Below are 20,105 nucleotides of genomic sequence, written 5' to 3' on the forward strand. Positions count from 1 at the left end.
TCTTTTCCACACAGAGCTGCTGGCGAGTTCAAGCCAGAGACATGAACTTGGCAGCTTAGCACTTTATCACTGGGCCACAAGTCACTATAAATAAACTTTTCAGAATATATCCTTACATATTTATCCTATGTAGAAGCGTGCTTTCATTTTGATGTGAAATATATTTTTGTTAATTAAAATGCAAAATAGATTTTATTATGCAAAAATGTACAAAGTGATACTAGAAGCAAGGCCTGGTTTCTGAACCATTTCTCCAGATATTTGAATAGGTCCACTTTCCTGTATCAGTAACGTTTACCAAAAGCATCTCTCAATGTGTTTATTGTATAGATACACAGTCCAATAGTCATTATTTGTTCAAGTCGTTCAAAAATGTACATGAAAATATGATTAGAACTCTTCTTCTGAGGATTTCCAGTCTGCAATGCTCTAAATTGTTTCCATGCAAAGTGACAGGGCTCTGCCTCCTGTAGTTAATTGATTGATTTTAAAGCAAGGATGTTTTGAGCACGTCTAGATTAGCACTGTGTTAGATTTACTATAAGAAACAACAGCCAGAGCACAACTTTCTCTACCAGGAGTTTAGAAAGGAAGGGTTGCATCTTTGAATTCATTCAATACAATTAAGCTAAGGTTGTTTACATGTTCAGTTGTACATTTCCTTCTACAGTATAGGAATTTTTCAGGCACTACTGATGTGATGTGAGACAATCTGAAGTGCTCTTTGAAGAAACACAACACATTTAGAAAAAGGACATGCATCAGGAAATTGTCCTGTGTGCTGAGCCACACGCTTCCTTTAAGCATCGCTAAAGATCAAGATCAATAGAGATAACTCAAAAACAGAAACCAAAGCTTGTCAACAAGTACCGAGAAAATGAAGTGTGCTGTCACTGCAGAATCGCACCCTCGTGGACCTTCTTCCCCTCTACCTCCAGAATCGAGCTCTGTCAACCGCTCACCTGGAGCTCTTGGAAAAGGCGGTTGCCCCAAAGATGCTAACCTCTAAAACCTGTAACCAAATTCCTGCCTCTTCATGTCGATAGGATTTGGAATCTGGAATGAAGTGAAATTCCTAGACCCAGACACAGGTTGTTGGCCCCTACAGTTGGATACTTAACATATATCCAGGCATCTCCATGGCCAACTTGGCCAAGGCAGCAGGTACTAGGATGGCCCAGCTGTCCCATGCCTCTGAAGTGCCAGCACTTTCCCATCCAACGTTACATTGTTCAGATCATGTGTCTGAGCAGCTCTATTTTCTGTGTTGTGATGACTGACTTCATCCACCCTCTTCTCAATCTGATACCTTCGTTCAGATAAGAGTTATCTATCCTAGGCCAATTTTTTTTATAAAAGTGTAATCCTATGGCAAACTTGTCATTTAGGAGAAGTTATCTATCCATGGGGAAACATCTACCAATATACCTGTATACTCGCGTATAAGCCGAGATTTTCAGCACATTTTTAATGCTGAAAAAGCACCCCAGGTTTTTTGTGTTAAAATTAGGTGTCTTGGCTTATACTCAAGTATATATGGTAGCTAGTTTCCTTGATATAAAATGCGAGCAATGCTTAGGTACCTCACTCAGCTCACTCACTGATGCTGAGCTGACTCTGACTCGTACCAAACTTTTGGATAAAATAAATGGCGCCTTTAAGTGTCCCAGCCTGTACCAGTCCCCATGATATATGTCTTCTACAGCTGAACAGTTCACTGAAATATAAACTTGCCCCCCCCATAATCTCTTATCATAATTCCAAGAAGATGCCAGTCTCTTCTTGCCCATGCCTCAAGGAAGATTTGATATATTGGGCAAAAACAGAAGTATAGTCAATAGGTGAGAAAAAATGTGAGTGTGTTTAAGTGGGGGAAAGAAGTATTAGTGAAAAGCCAAGAAGATAGATAGAATTCAGGAATCCCAAACTATTAGACACCTATACCTGAATTCTAATGCCTGTACCTTGTAACAAAGCAGAACGAATTAAAATTGTCTGTCAACTTGAGTTATCAGCATCTATATAGAAGTAAGTGATTTTTATTTTATTTTCACTTTTTAGCCCCAACACAAGTGAATATAGAATAGAAAGTCTTTTATTTTATGGCAACATTTGTACAATCACATCTTAAAAGATTTATTTCTAATTATTCATAGATTTATATTAGCATTCACATAAAGTAGTCACATAAACTTCATACTGAGTATCTTTCTAATCGCAGTTACTGAGAAATTTATGTCATTTGGCTCTTTGTAAACAATAGGCACTTAATAAACATTAGTTAAATTAAATGCATTACAATGAATTTTAATAAGAACTCACAATCATTCTCAGAATGTTATTTCATAAAAGCGTCTACTTGGAAGGCAAAAGCTAGTTTTATTTGTCTTTAACTACTTTTCAGACATGATCAACTTTTTCTAAAGAATAGTATCTTTAAAACCATTTTCTCTCTACATAAACTTTATTAATAATATTCTTTTTAGATTTAAATTACTTTCCAACTTACTTGTCCAGCATGCACTTTCAAAAATGTGCTAATTCAAAGGAAGCACTCAAGCGTCTCTTTGTGTCTCAGGATCAGAAATTCTTATGGGAAACAATAAGTGGCTTTGTCAGGTAGTGAATGAGGGAGGCATTTCTGCAGTCAGGAATAAACGAGCTTCAATTTTAATATGTAAAGGAACATTTCGTTAACTTGCACATGATTTGAAATCTAATTGCAAGAATGAAGATCTTTAAATATTGAGATGTCTTTTCCAGAGACAATTGGTATCCTAGAAGGCAATCATGTTAGTTGTAATTGATCTTTTGAATGACAAAAATTCAAATCAAAACAAGACAAAAGAAACCTAAGTAGTGAATAGATTCCATATAAATGCTGTATGTCATTCCAACCTCTGTTCTTATAAATCTTGGTCTGGATGGCCTGAGAATGGCAGGATGTTAAGCATCATGTATGACCTATGCCTACTACAGCCGGATAACCCCACCTGACCCTGTTTAGGACCCTCAAAAATGTTTCCAGATATTGACCAAGTTCCCCTGCAAGGCAAAATGGCCCGTGGCCCTTTAAGTGCAACTCCTTTAGTCTCCGAGGTAGGGTTTAGTAGGAACATAAATCAATAGAATAGAATAACAAGTGCTATTAAAAAAAAACCCAGGCTTCTGACCCCTCAGATCTAAATATTGTTCCGAGTGGCTAAAATTGGAAGAAAAATAAAACTGAAGAATTTTTAAATATCATTGCTCATGTCAGATGGATATTGCCTGAAATCAGAAAACATCAGGAAGATGTTTACCTGTGCTGTATTGACTATGCCAAGGTATTTGACTGTGAGGATCATACCAAATGATGGATAACCTTGGGAAGAATGAACATTCCAGAACACTTCATTGTGCTCTAGTGGAACTTGTAGATGTATCAAAAGGCAGGTGTGCAATCAGCACGAAAGAATACTTCATGGCTTAAAATCAAGAAAGGTGTGTTTCAGGGTTGTCTTCTCTCACCATACCTATTCTCACCGTATGCTGTGTGACCCATCAGAGAAGCTGGGGATATGACGAAGACGAAGGTGGCATCAGGATTGGAAGAGACACAACCTGAGCTATGCAGATGACACACCTTGCTTGCTGAAAATGAAGAGGACTTGAAGCGCAGCTGATAAATATTACAGATTACAGGCTTGAGTATGGATCAAAATTCAATTTAAAGAACAAAATCCTCACAACTTGGCCAATAGGTAACATCATGGTAAATGGAGAAAATTTTGAAGTTGTCCAAGACTTGTCTTGCTTCGATCCACAATCAATGCTCGTGGAAACAACAATCAAGTAATAGAAAGATGTGTTGCACTGGATACATCTGCTGTACAAGACCTCTTTAGAGTACTGAAAAGCAAGGATGTTATTTTGAGGACTAAGGTGCATCTATTCCCAGCCTTGGTATTTGCAATTGTTTCATATGCATGTGAAAGTGGCACATTGCGTAAGGCAGACTGAAGAAGGTTTGAGACATTGGAATTGTGGTGTTGGTGAAGATTATTGAAAGTATCATGGACTGCTTAAAGGACAAACAAACCTATCTTGTAAGAAATACCGCCAAAGGGCTCCTTAGAAGCATGGATTGCGAGACTCTGTCATGTTGTCAGGGAAGGCCAGTCCCTAGAGAAGAATAGAATGCTTGCTAAAGTAGAAGGGAAGCAAGAGGGTACTGCAGCTAAACAGAGCAAGACCCTCATAAGCCCAGTTGTGAGGCTGGTACAGGACCAGGCCGTGTTTCACTCTTCTATCCCCAGGGTCCCCATGGGTAAACGAGGACTCAATGGCACCTTACGACACAACAGCAACATATTGTTGAAGTTCCATCTGTTTGGGTGTTACTCTTACATAAAAATCTCCAAGTAATGATTCTCTATCCTCAACAAACTCGCAATTTACTGCCTATAATATGCTTTATATTTTGTAATTCTCAGTGAGCCAGCTTGCCACAGTGACAACAATGAGCTCAAAAGCAGCAGTAGTTGTTCCGAAGGCGCAGAACCAGGAAGTCTCTTGTCTTTTGTACACAGAACTGCTATGTGCAGCAATCAACCCAATGGCAACTAACAGTTCTTATTCATATTCTTATAACAAAATTACATAAAACACAGCACCTAATAATTTTCAGAAGGCCATCAACTATTGCAGAAACTACATAGAGAACTCGGTCATGTTTTCCACATTGAATGACATTCTCACATCGACATACTTTCCTTCCTCTGTTAACTTCCTCTAAAACGGCTGACCAGTTGCAGAATTCCCATTACCTCCTCTTCATTGAAGACTCATGGAACCCACCGAATAATTCTTCATATCCACATGACTAACCAAGGGAAAATGGAGAATAAAATCTCTGGGCAGGCTGATATAATAGCTCATTAATAACCAAGAATGCAGGTCCCAACCTAAGGGAAATGCAGGTCCCAGCTCTATGGGAAACCCTTCCCTGACCTTGTTAACCACACTACTTAATCCATACACTGTCTTCCTTTGCACACTTATCACAATAATGGGTTGGTAAGTTTAATATTTCATCTGATGATCATAGCAGCTCTAGAATACCATATATATATAATGCAAAGGCCTGGAATTAGAAAACCAAAATGTAAGAATATATTCTTCATTCTCAAGCTGACATAACTGAAAAAAAAAATCAATCCTTGAACTGCAATACTGACAGATTCTATGGATGAAATATTGGGGGGGGGGGTTGTGTGGGAATGCATGAAGCACCAAAAGAAGATGGAAGGAATTCTTAGTCACGCAACACACACACACACATAAAAAGACATTCCAACATTTCAGGAGGTAACATTGGATCAAGAATTGACGGTATTGAAGATACTGAAGAAACTCATGAAAAACAAGGCTCTGGGAATTGTCCAAATACGGTCAAGGTATTTCAACAAACAGATGCATGCCAGAAATCTCATTTACGCAAAGAAATTTGGAAAACAGCTACTTGGCCAACCACTGAAGAGGTCCACATTTATCCTCCCTCCCAACATAAGTGATCCAACCGAGTGCAGAAGTCATCGAACATTAATAGTAACATCACACACAGGTAAAATTACGTTATGAAAAATGACTGAAGCAGTACATCAACTGGTAGCTGCCAGAGCTCAAGCTGGACTCAGAGGGAGGATGCAGAACAGGAGCTAGCATTGCTTATGTCACATGCATTTTAGTCAAAATCAGATCGTTTTAAACTGATGTTGAACTGTGCTTTATTCATTATGCAAAGGCACTTGACTATGTAGATTATAACAAATTATAAATGATAAAGCAAATAACAGAAATTTCAGAACACTTAAAATTTGCTCACTTGGAAACAAGCAACTGTTGTTTAAACACACAAGCACACACACAGATACTACATGATTTAAAATGTGTTGATGCTATAACCTACACTGCAGTTAATGCTGGTGATAAACCAAAGATTAGACTGCATGAAGAAGAACTCAGCATCATAATTCAGAAGATACAACTTTGCTCACTGAAGGCGAAGAAGACTTGAGGAATTTGATGGTGCAGACTACCCCTTCAGTGCAGATTATGCCTCAACCTATGGACACACACATCTTCACAACCGAACCTGCAAGCAACACTGTAAGGACTCCAAAATGGTCCCACTCCAGCTCAGCAGGCCTTCCTAGGGTGTCCGCAGGTTCACTGGGACATGGGACACCTCCCACACAGGTAGCCATGTCAGTTGACTTATGGATGCCTTCTTTTCCTGCTTATCACAAAGATACATATTGGTGCATGCCATGACAAAAACTGACAGTGAGTTTCAGGTACCCAGCATCATCGTGAGAATAGTTCCAGTAGTCAGTCTCATTCAGAGGGGATTATCAACTTGTATAAAATGGTCTCCATAGCTACCCTGTACTGGGCACTATCCTGTCCAACGTGTGGCTGTTGCTACAGCATTGCTTTCATGGTCTGTGCGTCTTTTAATGCAAATAAACTAATGTCTCTTACATCAGCACTCATTTTTTTTTATTCTCTCAGACTTTTCTTACAAAGAATCTCTCCCTCTATGGGTTTGAGCCCAAACACCATGATAAACTGATAAAAGATTGAAGTTGTCAGGATTTTCATTTCACTTGGATTCACGATCAACACCAATCGCATCAGCAGTCAAACAATCAAATCCCTTATTACACTGGCTAAATCTACTGCAAAGACTTCTTTAAAGTGTCACAAAAGCAAAGACATCAGCAGTAAAGCATGCCTAATCAAAGTGATGGCATTTTCCCTGGTCTCACGTGCATGTGAAAGCCAGACAAGGGATAAGGAAGGCTCAGGATGAAGGGGTGCCTGTGAGTGCTGGTGTTGAAGGATATTAGATAAATCAAGGTCTCCGGAAGGACAAACAAGTCCATCTTGGAAGAAGTATAGCCATAATGCCCCTCAAAGGTAAGACAGTGAGAATTCATCCCATGCTCCTTGGGCATGTTATTAGAATCACGTTTTCAGAGAAGGACATTTATACTCGATAGCATGGAGTGTCAGGAAAAAAAAAAAGGGAAGACTCTCAATAAGATAAGTTGACAGTGTGGCTGCGACAGTGGGTTCAAACAGCCCTGATTGTTACCATGACCCCGGACTGGGCTATGCATGGGGTCACTGTGCATACTGGGTTACCGAACAGCAAAACCAAAGAAAACTCAACTCAATGAAACATATTCCTTATTACGTTTTCTTTTAGTTTTCTCTTTAAATAATTTTTAAACTTTATTATTATGCTTCAGGTGGGGATTTACATAGCAGGTCATCATTTTTGTATTCAAATACCTGAACAACATTGTCTGGTCCTCCTTACTTCTTTAAAAATCATTTTACAACAGCTTTCTTGAGAGTCTAATGGTGTTGTTGTTCTTGTTAGTTTCTGTAGAATGGACGCTGACTCATAATAACCTCAGGTACAACAGAACAAAATACTGCTGCATCGCACTCCACATTGTGGTTACATTTGAGATGGTTCTTGCTATAACTATGTCAATATATGTCCTGGAGGGCTTTCTCTTTTTCTACTACTTTACCAAGATAGACTCAGATCAATCCTCTAAGTAGGGATAGATGGCAGTGTAGGGACAATTAAAGAAATATTCCTAGGGGCAATGTTCATGAAAGTATTTTTTCAAGGGGAAAATAAGAGGAGTTGTTTAATAGAAATTATGATTAATGTTGTAGAGTATGCTATTTAAGTGCAAATAAAAAGAATTTAGGATTAAGAGAGCCTACATGTGAAGTTGATTGTTCCAGAATAAACAGGTCTCTGTAGCCATTGACAGATGCATTCATTAAGGCAAACCAGTATCCCTGTGGAAGATAGTTAGGACACAGATTCAAGCCGATTTCAACAAGTCAAAAGAAGAGAATGAAATGGCTATTCTTTGTCAATGGCATTTGATTGATAATGCCACACCATCGGGTGCTGTACTACTGATAATATCGCATTGTAAACACTGCAAAAACAATCCTGTAACTCTAATATTGCCCTCAGTTCTTGAAATTAAACAGAGAAGAAAATAGATGCTGTAATTTTTTATTCATGTGAAAATTAGGATATATTTCATTAGATCAATGCATTTCTTGCTCCAAAGTTTTCCAACTGTTTTACTATCGAGCTTTGCTCCTCGCTCACCAAGGAATAATTTGCCTAAGTTTCTTAGGTTAATAAGATATTCTCCCAAGAAAGTTACAGCCAAAGGGATACCTACTATCAGGGGTAAGCAGATATACATACTGTACCACATGCATACAGAGATTTAAAGACAATACAACTTCGGATTTTCCCACTATTATCCCAGTTGTTATAACAGTATGCTTAATGGTACTCAGGGGAAGGGGAAGCATGATATTAAATGCAGACCAGCTTGTGGAAAAATGTGATCACTTCCAATTATATTACAAAGCAATAGAATAAAAAAGGGGGGTGTCCCTGGGGAGCTATTTAATTCATATTGATCGAATTTTTTCTCATAGGAGGTTGTATATTTACTAAGGGAGTTGGAATATAGTATCAGAAAATGTCTAGGTCTAGTATTTTCATTTTAAAAAGCATATAGACTATGAAATATACATTTGAGAACTTGAGCATATATTATACTAAAAATTAGACTGCAAATAAGTGCAATTTCACAGTCTGTGTCAATGATTCTAAACCAGTAGACTTTTGAAATGCCATCTGCATAGGTATTTGTAATAATAACATTGGATATAGATACTGATAAGTAATGTACACATCTTCTAATGACAACAAAAATACATGAATCAGACTCTCCTCATGAAACTTTCCGTAGGCTTCCTGCTCGGTGTGTCTGTAAGTCAGAATTAGGTGTGCTTGAAACAAGGAAACCACCCAGTAGAGGTATAATTAAGTTAAATGAATTGATTGTTAGTCTAAATACTGTCTAAATGAGGTTCAACAGTAAAAATCATTCAGCCAGCAAGTTCCATTTACCCTAAGGGTTTCATGTAACTGATGGGTTGGTGTATACAGAATAGCCATTGTCAACCATACTAATCACCAGAGAAGACCTTTGAGAAAGAATCTCTACATTCTTCATCATCCTTTTGACGACAATGCCATCCAAAGAATTTTTGTTGTTGCTGTTTCAAGTAAATGGCAACTTGAAGAGAAGCCCCGTGTTCAAAGCTGCACAAGTAGTGAGTGATAAGAATTCATTAACAATTTGTAATAACAATGTAAATCCCAAAGCTATCATAAGATGGAGATAGGCGGGGTTTATGATTTTATTACAATTTAGAGAAATGTTCTATCATTTAAAGGAAGACGTCGCTTATTGTTGCTGACTGCCCTTAGATCAATTCTAGCTTGTGGTGCCCCCATGTGTGAGAGTAGAATTGCCCCCAAGAGTTGTCAAAGCTGAGTCGGTTCAGAAACAGAGCATCGGGTCTGCCTTGTGAGGTGCTGTTGGCATTTCAGCCAGCAGTCAAGTGCTTAAGCACTTGCACCTCCATCTATTAGGTGAAGCAAAAAGCACAGGAAGGTGTACGCGAGTGAAGCAGGTCCCGTTGAGGATGGGGATGTAACTCGTAACCTCCCCAGTGTGTACTCCCCTGTGCTTTCTTGCTAAACATGCTCATTAATTAGTCCTGTGTGCGTGGTGCCAGATACCCTCTGAAGGACAAAGCTAGGTGAAACGGCGGTATCACTTAACTTCCAACCTGAAAGCTCCTTTTAGACCCTGCCCTCATTTCAGTCTTCATAAAGAACTACGACAGACACCCGACATACAGACGCCAATGCAAAACTTAGGAACCAAAGCAAATGACAATGAAAAGCAGTTATCAGGGCACATGTGTTTTTTTTTTTTACATCAAAGATTAAATAAAATATATCCCAGAGTTAGGAATAAAAGGATATTAAGAAAACATAAGATAAGTTTTTGATACTCAAAGAATTCTTCATTTAAATGAAATTTAGGTTTATGAAATACCAAGAGAACAAATTTCTAGTTCTATGATGGAGAATTCAGCGAAACAGAGTTCATAGTAATACTATGCAACCGCAGATATTCACAAAAGGTGACAATAACAGTGTTGGCGTCAAGGGCCACCTGTTTGGCTTGCAGCATGGTGACCCTGGGGGGTCAAAGGTTACCTACGTGGATGATCGGGCAGAGTGAGATGAGGGGAATAACATCCCAGTGCCATCTGTGAAGCATCAGTTACACTTGGGTCTTGGAAATCACATAAACATTGATTTTTGTATTTCAGCATTTTTCTTTTAGACAAGAAATATCTGAAGAGAACAGATGATGTTAAAAACAATCCTTTCTCCTTCCTTTCCAGCCTGGTCCCGGCGCTATGGCTCCCGCGAAGAAGGGCGGTGAGAAGAAGGGCCGTTCGGCCATCAACGAGGTCGTGACCAGGGAATACACCATCAACATTCACAAGCGTATCCATGGCGTGGCTTCAAGAAGCGTGCCCCTCGGGCGCTCAAGGAGATTCGGAAGTTTGTCATGAAGGAGATGGGGACACCAGATGTACGAATCGACACCAGGCTCAACAAAGCTGTGTGGGCCAAAGGAATCAGGAACGTCCCGTACGGCATCCGTGTGCGGTTGTCCAGGAAACAAAACGAGGATGAAGATTCCCCAAACAAGCTCTACACACTGGTCACCTACGTGCCCGTCACCACTTTCAAAAACCTACAGACAGTCAACGTGGATGAGAACTAGTGGCTGATTCTCTAATAAAGGTTTTAAAACTGTAAAAAAAAAAACCCAAAGAACAAACAATCCTTTCAGCTGGTGGATGCTCAGAGAAACAGCACACACGGAACGGTGGGCAAGGGGACGGGCATTCTTACCTCAGCTGCTGGAGCCCCTCACTCACTGCCATCGCTCCTGCGGATGCAGGGACCCTATAGGGCTGTGCAGAACTGTTCTTGTGGGTTTCTGAGACTGAAACTCATTATGGGAGTAGAGAGCCTCATCTGCCTCCAGCACAGCAGCTGCTGGTTCAGACTGCGTGGTAAGCAGCCCGATGCATAAGCACTAGGCCCCCAGACCCCCTATAGTTTCTAGAGCAGTCACCTGTGCAAGTTCATGTCTATGCATTTCCCGGCTTGAAAAGCAGGCAGGAAATACTAGAGGCACTTTTCACTTACACAGTTGCTAATACCATTCATTGTATTTAATGACCCACTTATTTATTTATATATATTATATATATGTTTATATTTATAATATATTATATTGAGGATGAACATTTTGGATCTTGGTGAAATAACACCATCACCCTCCACTGTTTACTTAGTGGATTACTTACAAAAGTTATATTTACACAAAGTTAAATAAAAATAATAACTGACATATGTTGAAAGCTGTCTATGTACTAGTTTCTTGGGTAGCTAATTTACACACGCACAAGCATATATTTCCCTTTATTAAATCCTCATTATAATCTTCTAGGTAGCTATTAAGCAGTTTACTAAAGGTCACACAACTGCTACGTGGTGAGTTCGGAACTCAAGCTGAGGTAGCATAGCTTAGCACACATACTCTTAAGAATGATACCATTCTACGGTCGCCAATTAGTTGGGCAGCATCATCTATAATTGAAACTGGGCCAAACTCCTCTTTAACTAGAAACAAAAGCATAAATTTTTCTAATCTTGATTCTATCCCTGGTTGTCTTTTCCATACACACATATGTGTGTGTTTTGAAGAAAAAGCTCAATGGCTTTAAAGTGGGATTTGTTTCAAGGTTCAAAAGAATCCTGCAGTCAAGATCTGCACAACATTTTATAACACTGAAGGCGATGAGAAGTAGGGACAACGACACTTGAAATTTCATGCTGGCAGTGATGATAGATGATAATAAAATGATACAAATCAAGTTGGATTAAAGGGAAAAAAGCAACAGGGACAGGAGCAACATCTACTGAAGTCCAGTGTTAAAGACAAGGAGGTGGATGAAGTGAACAGGGCTAGTAGCTTTATATCTACAAAGTTCAGCCCTATGTGATGTGCATACGCATTTTCATTTTTTCTCTTTCGTGGTAGCCTACTCTTGTCGGTCAAGACTCTATAGAGTCATAGGACTAAAACGAACTCCATGTGCAAAATTATTTTATTTAATGGGCTCAATATTTGAGAGCTGGAAGAAAATTTAGATATTGCCCAACTCCATAAGTAAAAAAAGACAAAAAACTAGAGACCAAATATGTTAATTAAGCTTATTTGAAGTCATACTAAAGTTGATTAAGGTGAGCTTGAGTAAGGTAGAACTCTAAGGCGGAGTCTATACTTAAATATAAAATTTTAAGATGTAGTTCCACAAAAAGAGGAAGAAAAAGAAAGCCAGAGGAAATATTTTTAGGATTTATCTTACATTCACTTTTAGGATTCAAAGGCAAATAGTGAAGGATAGTAAATTATATTGATTTTCAAAAAAAAAAAAGGAAGATCTTCCAAAAGGTGTTTCAATTTCTCATATCCTGGAAGACAGAAAATGTCAATCAGGGATGACTCTTTACCAAGGACACTGAAATATATTCGCAGGCTTTGATTGAAAGCAAAATAGTATGCATTGCATCCTGAACGTTCTTGAATCTCACCGAACACCTTTAGATAATGAGTTGCTGGTGGTTCAGGACCATAATCCAGAGAGGCACCAAGGCCTACTGGTATAACAGAGGTCACATAGACAATGTTCTGCATCACTACTTCTGTAAGTGACTGTGAGCTTAAACTTTTGTGATGAGCTTTCTATGGCCCCACAATTTGCCTCTCTCTATCCTGAGGAAAGAAGAGTGAATAAAATCAAAAGACACGTGGAGACAGATTAATAGACCATGAGAACATCAGTCTCTAAGATTCCTGAGACCAGAAGAACTAGATGGTGCCTGCATATCACGAGTCACTATTCAGAAAGGTCTGAGACAGAGTGGAGGCCAAATGTGGAACAAAATTCAAAATCATAAAAGAAACCAGGCTTGCTGTGTGGATACACACTGATGAAACTCTGGAAGACTCTGGTCTTTAGTCTGGAATTGAACTCACATCCACAGTCCAAATCTCACCTAAATCGGCAGGTATTCAAAGGGAACTCTAACAATATTGTGGTGTATACACCTAAGGAAAACCACCTAAAAGAGATAAAAAAGGCAGCACCAAACCAAGAACAAAGTTCATGGAGGTTAGAAGAGCACGAGGGATGGATACCGGCAGCACAGAGAAGCGGGCTAAGTGAAGGGACCGTGAGGTAATTACAGTGAAAGCACTCATGTGAAACCAACTGCACCAACTGTGGAAAGTACAACTGATGAACTGCTGTGCGAACTTCACAATAAGGGAAAACCCAAAGAATGAAACACAGGGCAATGAAAGTTGAAACGAAGAACAAATGGATGAAAATGCAAGAGGTGCCTGATCGGTCGAAAAGATGCACTTCAATAAAATAATAAGGGAAACCACTAAATGCAAGAGACATGACATAAACATGGACGAGGCAGCAATCCGAGACTGAATGGATGGCTGGAGTGTGAAAGTGTTTCTACCACCTGTTCGCCCTGAAGAGAAGGCTTGGCGTCTAGGATCCACAACGTCAGAAGACAGCCTACTCGAAAACAGGAAGAAAGATATTGTAGGGTAAAAAATATGTCCACATTTCCACTGTCTTCGATACCACTTGAGTTTTAGTCAATTAGATGGCCCGTCTAGCCATAATTCCTTATGTGACATAATTCTGGACTTTATAACTGTCGCTGTGGTCCCATTTGGGGGGCATTCTCTATTAAAGAACAGGCACAGGATGGGTAGGGTGAAGAACTGACCTTGGTAGAGGATATGCATGGGGCATGACTCCCACCGTTTTCTTGATTTCCTCTTTCAGGTTCCACCTTAGAATCTGGTGTGAACGAGGCTACACTCTGTTTTCCCAGGGTTTATAATGGTGCCCCCTTATGACTCTTCAAATTCATTGCCTCACCTGAAAGCCAGACCTTGGTAGAAGCAAGAGGATTGGCTGTGGCTTTTGAACATGTTTGACTCTCTGCTCCACATTTGTTTCACCCCGCCTGACCTCTGAGTTTTGTCCTGAACAGCACCCACCCGCATCTGAGACAGTTCTTCACATGTCATGAGTTTCTGCGGGACAGGACAGCCATTCTCAGAACCCTGCAATGTGAGGGAATGTGATCAAGGGACCAGCTAATGAAGTTGAATAGTTGGCCATTTGAGACATCATCATTAATCTCCAATCTCGTGAAATGAGTGTGGTATTAATTCACCCTAAAGAGATTACCACACCAATTACCACACCAATTTTGAGAAATTTTACAAGTTTCTAAATGTAATGAAGTTTTCCTCTCACTAAATGATAGTTGTGTTATTAATTACATTTTCTTCTTCTCAAACCTTGTCTCTTTTGTTTAAATGAACATAGTATTCCAAACTCATAAAGATACAGATAAACTAGAATCCACATTAACATGAGATTTTTGCCATTGTATTTTACATTACTCAGCCAGATGGTGAATTGTTTATGCATCTGCTTTAATAATCTTGATTTATAGGCTTGGGTTACTCCTTTGGACTGGTGAATTAAAGTGTGGTTTCAATATTCTGTGTGCCAGGTAGCTCCCCTAGCCCTAACTAAGCTTTGCTTAGGCTTCACTTAAAGCCAACTTAACATTTAGTTCATACTCAATTTATTAAGTTTTTTACTTTGAGTTTTGACCACATCAACCTTATCAACAATCACAGTACTAAACCCTACCAATTCCAATTCCAAAGTGTATATAAAATGTAATAGGCTACTAAATTTTTATGAATAAGATTTAATGGCATATTCAGTTGAAAGGATTTGTAGGTGCTTATTTGATAACATAACAGTATTTTTAATATACAAAGAGATTTCAAAAGGTTCGTGGGAGTTTTCCAAAAGGATCTTTTAATTCCATTTTCCCATGAACTTTTTTTGACACACACTCCTACATTGTCTCATTTAACTGTTCAAACAACTCTGTGAGGGATGCACAACTCTCCCTGCTCTCGGGTGAATTCTGACTCGTAGGGGCCCTATAGGACTGGGTAACACTGCACCTGTGGGCTTCTAAGACTGTAACTCCTCAGGGATTAGAAAGTGTCCCCTTTCTCCCTCAGAGCAACTGGTGATTGAGAGCTGCTGACCTAACAGTCATCAGCCCAACACAGCCTACCATGCTCCCAGGGCCCCTGTAAGATATACAATAGTGTTATTTATTTCATATATAAATGTGTTTAATAATATTAATACTTCAGTAGATAATAGATGGAGAAAATACACATAGCACTTTACAAGTGTGACCTAATCGTCATGAAAACTCCAGGTGTTTTTATTCTAAGTTAACCAAGGTCTCCTCTTGGCTACAGGATAATGGCTTTGTGGTGAAGCACTGGGCTGCAAACCGCACCCAATTCCACTGTTTGAAACCAACAGGCGCTGCTGGGCCCAAGAGAAAGACAGGCTTCCTTGTCCCATCCAGAGCAACAGACTTAACTCTGGCGGTGTACTGGTTACGCATCGGGCTACCATCTGCTTGGTCGACAGTTCGAAATCACCAGTAGTTCAGGGAGAAAGACTATTCTGTGAACAGTCGGGAGGCCTGGAACCCCACAAGGGGTTGCTATGAGTCAGCATTGACTTGATGGCAGTGAGGTGTTTGTTGCTGAAAGAGCGGTTAGATAATTTCTACAGTTAATCAACAGCAAGACCCATCTCAAAGAAGTTAAGTAGCTGTCCCTCTGAATATGCAACAGAGTTGAGTTAAAATGATGTGTCCGGCTCTTCACCACCTCCAGCAACTGCCATGTAATCTGACTCCTGCCTCTGGATGGACAATTACCTTACCACCCGGGACAGGGGATGTGCAACTTCCTTACTAACGCAAACAATATGTATAGCCGATAACTTGTCTTCAATTAATAAAAACAATGACAGCCAAAAAGTATAGACAGATACTTTCCCCACCCTCAAAAGCTTTTCTCTTTTTTTACTTAAAGTTTAATATCCTGAAGTTGTTCTTCTTGTCCCTGTAGAGGTCCTTTCATCTCTCTTCCCAACTTCAATGTCAGGTACAGGATCTAAGCTCAAGGCAAAAGCAGGCTTTGTATAAAATCTCCAAACATGGTTATTAAATCATTCTTATAGAATGTGGCACCCTTTAACTTGTTTATTCAACAAACATTCTGAAAATGTTTACTAAGCATCTAGTAAATTCTGATTACACTTCTGAATAGCAGGAATGGTCACCGACCTTAAAAAAACCAATATTGATAGAGGGGTAAAAGCTGGTGTCAGGTGTTCACAGGTGGAACTGCCTATTATGCAGTATGCAAATGCAGCGCACTACTTAAGAGGAAAGGCTGGGAGCGAATGGCTTTGATTTGATGATGTTTGCCACTGGCTAGCTGGGGAAAAGTTGGCAGAGTACTTTGTACTTTACATTTCTCATCCATTAAAACAAAACCCAAACCCACAGTCAGAGAGCTGATTCCAGTGCATAGGGACTCTCACAGGACAGAGTTGACAGGCCTGTTGGGTTTACAAGGCTAAAACCTTTATAGAAACAGAATGCCATATCTTTCTGTCATGAGTGGCCAGTAGGTTTAACAGCTTTAACCACTGTGCTTACCACAAGGGCTATTTCTCATATCAGCAAATGGCGATAACTGAACATACTGCATAGAATAATGTTGCACATTCGACAAGATAATACTAGTGTCAGTTGTTTTAATCACATGTTTTCTCTGTTATCATGTTAAGGAGCTCTGGTAGCCTAATGGGTTGCTAACTGTAAGGTTGGCATTTTGAAGCTACCATCCTCTCTGTGGGAGAAAGATGAAGCTTTCTACTCCCTTAGAGAGTTATATTCTTGACATCCCACAGGGGCAAGTCCAGTCTGTCCTCAACGGGTGCTAAGAGTCTAAATCACCTCGATGGCTGTGAAGTTATTACTGGGTTGTCATTGCTAAGTTCCTAGCTACGCCATGTGCAAAAGAACAAAACACAGCTCCGCCCTGAACAGCTTCACAATTGTTATGTTTCAGTCCATTGTTGCAGCCACTATGCACAGTCCATCTCCTGGAGGGGCTTCCATTTTCTGCTGTTGCTCCACTTTAGCAAGTGTGCTGTTCTTTTGCGGAGACCTTTTTCTTCTAAGAACATGTCCGAGGCTAACCCTTGCCATCTCAGCTTCTAAGAAGCATTCCAGCCATACTTCCTCCAGGACAGATTTTTTTTTTTTTTGCTCTTTTGGCAGTGCAGGGTACTTTCAACATTTTTAGCCCTCTCCAGAAGTCAAACATATTGATTCTATTTCAATCTTCCTTATTCAATATTCATATGCATGTGACTACTGAAAATACCACGGCGTGGGTCAGACACACCTAGTCCTCAAAGGGACGTCCTTGTTCTTCAATGCTTTTAGGAGGTCCTTGGGCAGCAGGTTTTTCCTAAGTAATGTGTCATGTGATCCCTGGACTGCTGCTTCCGCGAGCATGGACTTTGGATCCCAGCAAGATGAAACCCTGGACAAATTCAATCTTTTCCCATTTATCATGCCTTTACCTAGTGGTCCAGTTGTGAGGAATTTGCCTTTCTTTACATTTAGTTGTAATTCATATTGGAGTCTGCAACCCTTGATCGTCATTAGCATAAGATTCCAGCAAGCCAGGTCTTGTCACTTGCATAACACAAGTTGTTAATAAGCCCTCCACCCGTCAGGATGTCACCTTCTCCTTCACAGAGGCCAATCTCTCAAACTTTTGGCTCAGCATACAGTTTAAGGGAGTATGGTGATAGGATAAAACTTGAACTCACATCTTTCCTGATTGAAAACCACGCAGTAGTCCCTTGTTCTGTTTACACAACTGCTTCTTGATCTAATTAGAAGTTCCAAATTGGCACAGTGAAATGTTTTGGATTCCCATTATTTTCAGTGCTATTCATAATATGTCATGATTCACACCATTAAATGCTTTCGCATAGTCAATAAAACCTAAGTACAATTTATTTCTGGTATTCTCTGTAGTCAGCCAAAGACACATCTGACATCAGCAGTGATATTTTTGTTCCATGTCCCCTATTTCTTATTAATGGTCTTATTGACATCCTTTGTCCCAAATCCTCTTTTGGATTTTATAATTTTATTGGCATATCATTTGAAAATTATGTATTTCAATATTCAATCGATAGGCTGCACAATAATCACCACAACCAATCTTAACACGTGTTCTTCATTCTTGTACCCATTGTCATCAGCTCCTCAGTTGCCCTTAAGCTCTTCTTCCATCCGTGTGCAACTATTGCTGCAACTGTCGCTGACTGAGTGCCAGCAATATTTTTATTTGCAGGTGACATTAATTATGTCGTTCAATGATTTGCATACTTGATTGGGCCACCTTTCTTTGGAATGAATGCAAACATGGGTCCTTCTTGCCAGCTGATCACATAGCTGTCTGCCAAATTCCTTGGCCTGGTTGAGTAAATGCTTCCAGGGCTCCATCTGCTTGTTGAAGTATTTCAATTGGCACTTTGTCAATTCCAAGACACTTGCTTTCCACCAACACCTTCAGTGAAGCTTGGACTTCGTTCTTTTGTAATATAGGTTCTTGATCATGTGCTACCCCTTAAAAAGGTTCAATGTCAACCAGCTCTTTGTGTACAGTTACTAGGTATATTCCTTCCATCTTCTTTTGACATTTCCTGTATCATTCAATATTTTGACCAAAGAATCTTTCTTAATATTGCAATTCAAGGCTTGTGTTGTTTTTTTTTTAATTCTTTCAACTTTGGATTTTCAAACTCCAGGTCTTTTCACATTTCATTATAATAATTTAATTTCTTTATCCATAAAGTACATCACAGTATGTTAAATGTCAAAGAATAAAATTAGATGGGGAACATGGAAAGCGTGTTCTCTCCCCTGCCCCCCGCCGTCCCCTCCCGTCCCCCATGGATGTGAGGCAGCCAGCTGTGTCAGGGAGTTCTTTGCAGTGAGAGGGAAATCAGTCCTATGCCTGGATTTGGTTGCAAAGTGAAAAGGCAGAAGAAGTGTTTCTAGTGATGGAAACGACTGATCAGTGGTACTCAACGAGTGGGTTAGGACCCCTTTCGGGGCCCAATGACCCTTTCACAGGGGTCACCTGATTCATAACAGTAGCAAAGTTACAGCTATGAAGTAACAATCAAAATAATTTTATGTTTGGGAGTCACCACAACATGAGGAACTGTATGAAAGGGTCACGGCATGAGGAAGGTTGAGAACCACTGGCATAGATGAAAGGAAATAGTTTATCTATTGATGAATGGTGGCCATTCCAATATAGTAGGGCACAATATTTAGTTCAATGGCAGAAGGTAAGTGGAAGAAGTATGTAAAAGTCAGTTTAGAAAGACCTTGAGCAAACCATAGGAAAGGAGAGTAAAATGTCTGCCAGCAGAAATCCTCATTTGTAAACTGGATTACTTAACGTTACAAAAACATGAGACTCTCTGGACTTCTTGTTGCTTTCTTGTTCTGGCAAGTAGCTAGCTTTCAATCTCTGAAATTTGTTTTCCCCAAACTATTTCACACTACTCTTTCTTAGAAACCTTACATCTCCTAAAAAAAAAAAAATCCAGTTTGTGGATCCTTAAATCTAAAACCAGATAGTCATGGATCTACAAATTGATTACATATACTATGGTATTTAAAAGGTGCCCCTGGGGGGGGGGGCGTCCATGATTTACTCCATCTGATGCTAACTCCAGGGTTTGAGATTTAAATCTCCTAGAAGTACCTCCAAAAGAAAGACCAGACAAAGGAATTCCAAAAGGTCACAGCCACCACTAACCTCAGGGAGCAAGCACATTTCCACTCTGATACCTATGAGACTCCTCCAGGGAGAGAGCTGAAGCCACAGCAACTGGCTGAGTGGTTACAGTTCAGGGCACCCACGACCAGCTGCAGGACACACAGTGATGTGCTAAATAGAATTGTGTCTGGTGAAACTCACGTGTTTCAATAAGTACTTGAACAGAATGGATAAAATAAAGGG

General features: G+C 39.7%; 1 protein-coding gene and 1 pseudogene across 1 annotated transcript in view; one reads left to right on the top strand and one right to left on the bottom strand.

The window, feature by feature from the left end:
• Nucleotides 1-20,105, bottom strand: part of NKAIN2 (sodium/potassium transporting ATPase interacting 2) — a 1,177,559-nt gene that overhangs the window by 807,160 nt on the left and 350,294 nt on the right. The window lies entirely within an intron of this gene.
• On the top strand, nt 10,375-10,757 carry LOC142452721 (large ribosomal subunit protein eL31-like; annotated as a pseudogene).

The sequence above is a fragment of the Tenrec ecaudatus genome, chromosome 7 (assembly GCF_050624435.1).
Source record: "Tenrec ecaudatus isolate mTenEca1 chromosome 7, mTenEca1.hap1, whole genome shotgun sequence".
NCBI classification, from domain to species: Eukaryota; Metazoa; Chordata; class Mammalia; order Afrosoricida; family Tenrecidae; genus Tenrec; species Tenrec ecaudatus.